At 47.4% G+C, this 9,404-nt stretch overlaps 1 protein-coding gene across 5 annotated transcripts in view; it reads left to right on the top strand.

Moving 5' to 3' along the window:
• The first annotated feature begins 5,512 nt into the window (after positions 1-5,512).
• Positions 5,513-9,404, top strand: part of HTR1E (5-hydroxytryptamine receptor 1E) — a 36,900-nt gene continuing 33,008 nt past the window's right edge. For 4 of the 5 annotated variants that reach the window (XM_032684341.1, XM_032684338.1, XM_032684340.1 and 1 more), the window contains exon 1: positions 5,513-5,758. The gene's annotated coding sequence lies outside the window, so the exon portion shown is untranslated. Of the gene's footprint in view, positions 5,759-6,033; positions 6,102-9,404 lie in introns of those variants that run through there. The other variant, XM_032684339.1, reaches the window with a different exon arrangement.

Here is a 9,404-nt window from a genome sequence, read left to right as displayed (position 1 = left end):
TGCTGCAAGACAGCATCCTGCTAAATATGCCTGCAAAATAAGAGAGAATGATGGACTAAGGGTGACATTTGCCGAACGCTTACCATTGCCATTGATAGAGATGGAAAGAAAACACACAAAGTACACACATAAGCTAACACATAATTATTTTGCCCACTGTACAGATGAAGAAGTCACAAACAGGCTTTGCCCCAGCATAGCAGAGCCAGAAGGCACCGTGCCCATACCATGCCACAGGCATTAACATTTCATCTGCTGGATGCAAGCGGGTTGGGGCTGTGTCCTCTGGGCCCTGCTCCCAGACAGACTTTTGCTGCTGAGCAGACACTGCAGTTGCTCTGTTCAAAGCAAGACAGAGCTGATGGCACCAAGCAGCACATCACAGCTCCAGGGTATCTGAGGCTGCAGTACTGACATGCAGACATGGAAGAACCCAAGAACAACAGCAAACTAATGACTAATTGACTCCTTGCTGAGGAGTGTGATCCTGCCAAGTTTTGAATTTCAGTAGATTTATTCAGATAGCATTTTGGAAAACAGCAGCTCTGCTCTTCCCTGCAGAAGCATCTGTTTATACCTCAGAGTCCTAGAACTACTAATGACCAGAGACCACACATGAAAAACATAAGCCTGAGAGTATTTCTGAGAAGATCAAACATAAAAATACATAGTATTTACATTGGTATTTTTGGTATCATCTGTCAAGTCTTAACTGCAGAAGTTAATCCAAATAAAATGAGGATGTTGTTTTGTTAATTTGCTTAAGAGGAGTAATTGCAATGCAGTAGATTAGTGGGTACTGACAGTAAAATAGATCACTTTTTCATAGAAGACAAAAGAGAATTATCTCCTTAGGAAGATAACAGGGTGTCATCCAGAGCTCAGGAAGAGGCAGCTTTGAAGAAAGAACTACGGTGAGTCTGGTGAGTGTCTCTTACAGCATCTCATTATAGCCAGAACAAGCTGTTTTAGAGAGAGCTGCAAGAGCCCTTAAAATTAGTTTTGAATCACTCTAATGCGAAAGAAAAACCTGGTTTAGCACAGGCAAGAGTGGTTCAGGAGTCACCTGTTTCTAAGCAGCCAGCTACCACATAGAGATGGATAGGTGGGTGGAAGCAGCCACCTACCAGTCAAAATGGCACCTCTGGAAACTGCTTGAACAACATTTCTCTGTCCCCTCCTATATTTGCATCATCCTGCTGCACTAGAATTAATCAGTCTGATCAGCACTGCTTTTATTTGCCAGAAAGCTGCAAAAAAGCTCAGATTTGCCCCTAGCCAGCATTTTATAGAATATACAGAAAGTCTCAAGGGTTCTCAATCTCCACTAGGTCATGACTACTACAATTACTCAAAAGAAGTGAAATCATTTCACTTCACTGTACATATCTAAACGTTAATCACCTCCATCTAAGCAAGTCACCCTGGGCTCCTTTAAGACTTGGTGGAGAGAAATGAGCATCTCCAAAAGGCAGCTCATTTCATCTTCACATAGATGCCTAAGATGGATGAGAGGAGTTGCTTTCTGGAGGTGTCTATTTCTCTCCATTATCTATACAGAGAGCCTGAGGTGATGAGCTTGCACTCTGATGATTAACTCACCATGTCAGAAGCTAAAGGCATATGAATCCCACGTGAAGTGCATTAGCATTTGAGCAGCCAGCCCTGCAGACAGAAGGGAGGGGGTTACAGAGCACACTGTTGACAGCAACTCTGGTGGATTCTTCTTGCCCTGCTGAGATGTGCCTGGTGACATATCCAATGACTTCCTAGGGAAGAAGAAGCAATCTAAATGCAAAGAATGGATCAGGAAAGGAGAAGGGTAATACATTAAAGAAAGAGTAAAAGAAATCTACAGATAGCAAGAAGCCAACAATTCCCTGCTGGATGTTTTCTGCCCAACACAGCATGGCTCACTATGACTACTTATATCTGAATTATCCAAGACTGCAGTAAGGGAGATGGTAGTTAGCCCACAAGATGGTCTCACACTACCTTTCCCCTTACATCTGCAGTTCTGCCATGATGGAAGTTTGGCAGACTGAGGAGGTGCACGCACACATATCTGAATGCGTATGAAATCTTCTCTGAAAGGCATGTTCTTTTTCACAGCAAGACATCCATGCCCATCTGAAAGGAAGCAACTTAGCAGGCTCTACATCATCTACCTGTAAATACGCCCAGGATATCACAGATCAGGTCTGAAGGAGTGTTGCTGGTATGCAGTAAGAGATGATCCAGAGATACTTGGAGATACAGAGATACCACCCCACCATGCAAGCTGAGTACTTGTCCCCAGCACTATTTTGTGGGAACTGAAGAGTCCTCTTATCACCATTCAGAGCTGGGAAGATAAGACACAAAATTCTCTTGAGCACTAGCCTGGTATCACAATTACTGACTAATCCTGTCTCTATAGCCTGTCACAAGAACATTTTTTGGCAGTCATTTCAGCTCCTTTCACAGTCACATGAAATTAATTTAATTATTTTTTAAAAAATCTAAAGAATAATGGGATTTAATTGACTTAATGTGAAGCTTTCTGGGCTGTCACTCCACCCAGCTTCCGATCAACTTGTAATCGTTCAGCTGTGAGTGACTGACGTTCGTGTCTTTCATTAAGAGTCCATTGTCTCAGTTAAAATCCTTCCTTCCATGCTTAGTTTTGTGTCATATGGCTTTTATTTTTCAAATCTGTATTTTCATTGTCAGAAACCCTGGACAGAGGGCTCTCCATGTGTATGGGATTGACACAGCTACCTCCTGCTCCTAGAAGCAGGTTTCACCTGTCGCTGCAGTGTGTTAGGGGAGGATGGGTGAGATGCAGTCACTCCCTGAGACAAGACACATGCCATGTTTTATACAATCATGCACATCTCTGAATAAATACTACTCAGTTTTTATTTGTCTGACCGGCATGATGATAGCCCCACTGAAATTTATGGCCCTGTTATGGCTGATATCATATGAACACATACCAGCCTTACCATCCTCCTCTAATCCCCAAACAAAAGTAAGAGATGTCAGAGACTCTATAGGAAGTCCAAGACAGAAACTCTCTTCAGCACTGATGACCATAAATAATGCTTGGGAATCTCATTCCTTTGTTGTTCAAAATTTGAGGAAAGTATTAGCACATCATTAATGAGATCCAGAAGTGTTTGGTCTTCTTGATCTGTGCTTGATCTTCTTGATCTTCCACTCCCATTTTAAACCGTAGAGCCCTCCAGCAGTCTTAAACACCAGAAAGCACCAGGATAGAATCAGAGAATATACCAAATTGGAAGGGACTCAAAAGGATCATTGAGTCCAACCCTTAGCCAAGAGTCACAGCATGTACCTGAGAGTATCATCCAAATGCTTCTTGAACTCAGACAGGCCTGGTGTTGTGACCATATCCCTGGAGAGCCTGTTCCAGTACCCAACAACCCTCTGCGTGAAAAACCATTTTCTAATATCCAACTTAAACTTCCTCTGACACAACTTCAGGCCATTCCTTCAGGACCTGTCAGGGGTCACCAGAAGAGATCAGTACCTGCCCTTCTTCTTTCCCTCACAAGGAAGTTGTAGACTTCAGTGAGGTCTCCCCTCTGTCTCCTCTTCTCCAGGATGAACAGACCAAGCTGCTCCTCATACAGCTTCCCCTCAAGGCCCTTCACCATCTTCATTGCCCTCCTTTGGACACTTCCCAGTAGCTTAATATCTTTCTTATATTGTGGTGCCCAAAACTGCACCCAATATTCAAGGTGAGGCTGCACCAGTGGAGACCAAGGTGGGACAAGCAACTCCCTCGACCAGCTGGCGATGCTTTGCCTGATGCCCCCAGGACACAGTTGGCCCCCCTGGATGCCAGGGCACTGCTGACCCATGTTCAACTTGCCATTGACCAGGACCCTCAGGTGCCTTTCTATGACACTGCTTTCCAGCATCTCATTCCCCAGTCTTTACATACATCCAGGGTTACACCATTCCAGGGGCAGAATCCAGAACTTTCCCTTGTTGAACTTCATATGGTTGGTGATTGCCAGTCCTCTAATTTGTCAACATCTCTCTGCAGGGCCTCCCTGCCTTTGAGGGAGTCAACAGCTCCTCCAAGTTTTGTGTCATCTGTAAACTTGCTGAGTATCCCTTCCAATTCTCTGTCCAAATCATTTATGAAGACGTTAAAGAGCACAGGGCCCAAGATGGAGCCCTGTGAAACCCCACTAGTGACAAGTCACCGCTCTAATGTTACCCCATTCACTATTACCCTCTGTGCTCAACCTGTGAGCCAATTGCTCACCCACCATATGATGTGTTTATCCAGCTGTGGGATGGACATTTTGTCCATCAGGATTCTGTGAGAGTATCCTTTGCTAAAGTAGGAGAGACAGTAGCAGAGACTTAGTGGAAGGATTTTTAAACCAACAATCTCCACATTAAACCACAAGTATCTACAGCTGTGCAAAATAACACGATTTCTGGTTAGTGACAACTTCCTTAGACAAAGCAGAGGTTCTTTTACTTCCGTTCACTTATTGTTTTCCTTGTATCCCATCCATCCATCCTTCCTTACGAAAGCAGAAACCTTTTAAGACTGTCCTGTGGCATTTTTATACCAATTGTCTGATGTGTGGGGAAGCTTCCATCCTACCTGTTTTGGCAGAAAATATAGCATCAAAGTTGCATTTGGCAATGTAAACACTGCTGGTAGAAATTATGTCATTCTCAGAGGGAACAGCTACTTGATTTTGAATCATTAATGGCCTCTAAACTCTCTCTGGTGTACTTCCACAGGGTATCTGTCACTCTGTACAGGCTATACAATGTAGAACTGAGCGACTTCACTCCGGTGTGCTCAGACAGCGTGGATGCAATGTTATAATCACAAAACACGCTCGCAAACGCACATGGCTCACACCACAGCCCCGCCTGCTCCAGGAGCGCGTCTCCGGCACCGGTCAGCACAGGGTGCTGACGGACGGGCTGCGAGGAGCGGGCAAGCCCCAAGCAGGCTCCAGGTTCCCAGACAGTCACCGCAGCAGGTAGCAGCCCTCGGAAGCGCCCTGCCCGCCGACACACCTACTCTCCGCGCCGCTGCCCGCACCAGCGCGGGCTGAGCTCCAGCTGGGAGCGGGGTGACCCAGACCCGCAGCCGGGCTCCCGGCAGGGTGGCAGCCGCCCGCCGACCCACGCCCCGACAGGGCAGCGACAGCGCCCCCGACAGGGGCCCAGCCCCCGCGCATCGCTGGCACGGACAGCGGCGACAGTCGTGCCTGAGCAGCGGCGGCAGCCACGCCGGGGAGCGGGGACAGGCGGCGGCTTGGGGCCGGGGCAGGGGCTGGGCCTGGCCGGGTGTCCCCGCGGCTCACCCGGCTGTGGGCGGGCGGCGGTGCCCCCTGGCGGGCACGGCCGGGCGGGGCCGGTGCCGGTGCCGGTGCCGGTGCCGTGTCCCCGCCGGCGCGGAGTGGAGCTGAGAGGAGCGGAGCTGCCGCATCTTCATCCTTGTCTTGGCCCGGCCCCGTCGGCTCCCCCCGCCCAGGGGGGCGGGAAGGCAGCGGGCGCTGCCCGCAGTCGCGGCGCGCCCCGAAGTGGATCCGCACGGCGTTTCCCCCCCTCCCCTCCGCCGCCGATAAATCCCAGTGCCGGCGGGCAGCGCAGCACTTGGCGGCTGCCGCGCTACGGGGAGGCGACGGAGCTCGTATCGCCCCAAACATCCCCTCCCCGGGCTGGCGACCCCCGCCCAGGGGCAGCAGGAGCCGCTACCGCCTGAGCCCAGGTGAGTGCCTGAGGCTGGGCAGCTGCGGGAGGAGGGACGGGACAGTGCGGGGGTCGCAGGGAGCTGCAGGAATGTACAGGGTGCCTCATCTGGCATCCCCCGCTGTTGCCTCGAGGAGACGGGCTGCAAGGGGAAACCTCGCTAGCACAGGGGCGGGCAGGCAGCAGGCTGCCGCCATGAAGTCACTCCTAAGTTTTCCTTCGTGAGCTTGAGACGGCTCCCGAAGGTGTCCTTGAGGGCTGCGCGGCTCCAGTGTCCGTGGGAACCCTGGAGCGGGGGTGAGTAGTGGGGGTATCCCGCCCAGCGCGGCTTCCTCTCGGCGCCCAGCGCTCCCGTTGTCCCGGTAAGCAGCGTGCTCTCCAGGGTTGTCCAGGTATCCCCAGTCGCTATTCGTGTTGGTGTGAGGTTGTCTTTAAAGTACCGGCCCTTTCTCTAAATAGGTAGAAAGGGCAGTGCTCTGCCCTCTGCTTTCCCATGCCTGGGTGGGGGCTGAGTGGTGGAATGATTCACAGGATGTGAAAATAGTTATTCTTAGTACTGTACAAGGTAGACTGTACTTCTCACTTCAGGACTGGACCTCCAGGGGCATGAAATACAGCTGTTGGACTGTCAATCTACCTGTTAGTCTTTGTGACCCAAAACGAGCATCAGGTGGAATAGACATCTTCCTTTGGTCACAGTCTGGAGTCTCCTTCAATATAGATGTGTAGAGAGATAGGGGGTAGAGCAGGGCTAGTTCATTTTGTTGTTTGTAACCAACCTTACACTTAAAGTCCATTATTTGGGTTCATGCTGACTCTAAATAATGGGCTATTAAAAGCATAAGGAATTTAATCTGTATTTATTTCCTGGTGGCTGGGATTCTTACTGAAAAAATTCTGAAATGTTCAGCTTCAAAAGAAAGGAATTGGCATGTAACCTGGGTGTACTGGGGCTATAAGTTTAAAACCAAAGCAAACAAACAAAGAAAACCAGAAAAAACCCACACCAATCTGTAACTTCGATGATATAGAAATAGCACTACTTTACCATAGAGAAACATGTAAGTATGGCATCCACACAGTAAAGTGCTTGTTAAATTCAAGTGGGGACTTAGGTGTCATGAGCTTCGGTGGAATTACTGAACTGTTGAAGGCAAGGCTGAAGGCAAATGTGCTTCTGTGTTTCTCAAAACCAGGGCTTAAGTACTGCTCATTGAAGCATTCAGTCACATGAATCACAGTCGTTCAAAAGTTCAAGGCAAACCAAATCAGGGAAAACGTGGACTAACAGCATCATCAGTCTCTCTGCACAGAACTAGGTAATCACTAGTGCTGTGGACTTTTCCTGTGGTTTTTTTAGGAGGTCTGTAAATATGGGGTGAGCAGTTCTTGACTGTCTTGAAATGCAGATTACAACCTCGTAAGAGCCAGTAGCTCTCCATGATCGTGGGCTGGCTTCAGCCTACATTTGCATTTCAGTTACCTCTCAAACTCCAGGACTTGGGAGGGTAGCTTTCATATGCTCTACCCAATTTTAAAAGTGCAAGCACGCAGAGAATCTCTTATTTGGTAAGACTATGATCTGCAATTCATTTACAAACACCAAAACCAGATTATTGTCAGGCATCCGACAGATAGATAGTTGTCAGGAACCAGAGTACTTTCCAGCATGAAAAAAGAAAACATTATATAATTAAGATGTCCAAGGACTAGCATTTATTTCTAAGTAGCTTGGTTCTTCTGCAAGGTACTCTTTTATTCCTGTGAAATTAGAAAATGGTACTTAATTGTTATCTGTTTTTTCTCTGCTGACGAAGTCCTGTACATGCTGAAATCGTCTGTATCCTTGAGTATCTTCCCATTCTTTTCAGGACGCAGATAAATACGCCTGCCTTACAAGCTCCAATAAAGTTAAGATGCACTTTCGCTTGTATTGTTATTTAACAACTTGAGGAGTGTACTGACAGAAGCAGTGTTGGTTTCACAGTTCTGTGTTAACCTGTTGCTTTTGATGATGTGCCTTGAGCTTTGTTGTTGTTTTTTGGGTTTTTTTCTTTTACTGTAAAACCCACCAGCTTCACCAAGTGACCACCTAAAGACAGTGGATGTTGGCTTTAAAACTCGTGTATCCCTGATCCTGGTATGCCTGCTGAAATCCAGGTGTCCCTTACTGGCAATTATGTTAGTGAGTAGAAGGAGAACCTGGCAGCAGCCCCTCTTCTGACTGAGGGGTTTGGATTTATCATAACCTTCCTATAAGAATGACATATTTAAGACATGAGGATCTCTTCCAGGACACAAAGGGAGTAGTCATGTATAGTAAAAAGGAAGAAAAAATCTCAAAGTAAACAGTGAGAAAAGTCTTAAATCAGTTCAAAGCTATTTGGAGAGTCATTGGTCAAACAGTGGGAGGACACAATAAGAAAAAGGTCACCAGGCCAAACTCATCTCCATCTAATTACTTTAAGTCTGTCAAACTAATCCCTGACACAATTGACTAAAAAAATATCAGTCTGGTTCTCCTTAATAAAGTAACTAGTGTATTAAAAATGCCAGCACCTATTTCTCCACAAGATCATGTATGTAAATACAGCTGCTTAGGGGCAGCCCTCATAAATTCAACAGGGTTTGACCTGTGTAAAATTAACTACCTGCCCAAGGTTTTACTTCTGCAAACAGATGGTGGAGAAGCCCTTCTGAACTTTTCTACATAGATAGCTTGATGCTCTTGACAATCCTGGCAGCAACAAATGTGGGGTCTGTGGAGGTCTCTGCAGGAAGTTCTGCAGGTCAGAATTTGAATGTAACTGAGGTGGAGATGTGATCTGCAGAAGTGAGTTAAGGAACACCAGGTGGGAAGCATCATGCTAACCTGGGAATAATCTGCTGCACAAATGTAGTATGGGAAGCAGCTTGCCTGGTAGAAGTTCTGCAGAAATAAAAAGCAGCGCTGAGAGAAAGCCTGACATCTCACAGGGCTGCACAAGGAGGATTGCACCCTACAAGACATGTGGTGTGATTTGGTCCTGCAGGTCAGCATTGGTGGGATCTTGGCTGGAGGACTCTGCCAGCTGAGGACAGAGCTGTTCAGTGTGTCAGCTACCTGGTGAGCGTGCAAGGAAGGGCTTAAAAATATGGTCTGAGGGAGATTCACCAGGCTCTTTAACCTGAAGAGTGGACTGAAGGAGGACATGCTCATAGCCCCCAGATCTATAAAAGAGGAGGGGTGTTATCTTCTCCCTGTGAAGCCAGCATGGGCTCAAGCCCTAGAGAAACCAGTGTGCTGGACTGCTGAGAAACTTCCCATGGGAAAAGTTTCTAAAGGCTCAGTCACATTCATAGCAGCAGCTGTACTCCCATCCAGGCAAGGAGATACTCTGAAAGAGTCACAGGGTGTTCTTAGATATCCTGGGCTTGGGTAGGACTTGGCAAGGGTGCTTTTGTAACAAGGAGCTCCTACTACAAAGGGATATCTTTCTTTGGTTGCACAGACAGCAAAGTCATCTTGGACATAAGTGTTTGGGCCTTTAAATTATATAGAATTCCAGGAAGCACATTGATCAGCCACATCATCTAACTCCTCTGTCACATGGAACAACCCTTTTGCTTACTGTTTCTTCATATCCAGAAACAAGGAGGCAAAATGCCAAAACGAAGACCACCCT

This window comes from Chiroxiphia lanceolata, chromosome 3 (genome assembly GCF_009829145.1).
Source record: "Chiroxiphia lanceolata isolate bChiLan1 chromosome 3, bChiLan1.pri, whole genome shotgun sequence".
In the NCBI taxonomy this organism is placed as follows: Eukaryota; Metazoa; Chordata; class Aves; order Passeriformes; family Pipridae; genus Chiroxiphia; species Chiroxiphia lanceolata.
Note: the sequence above shows the minus strand (reverse complement) of the source record. Positions and strands in the feature narration are given on the sequence as shown.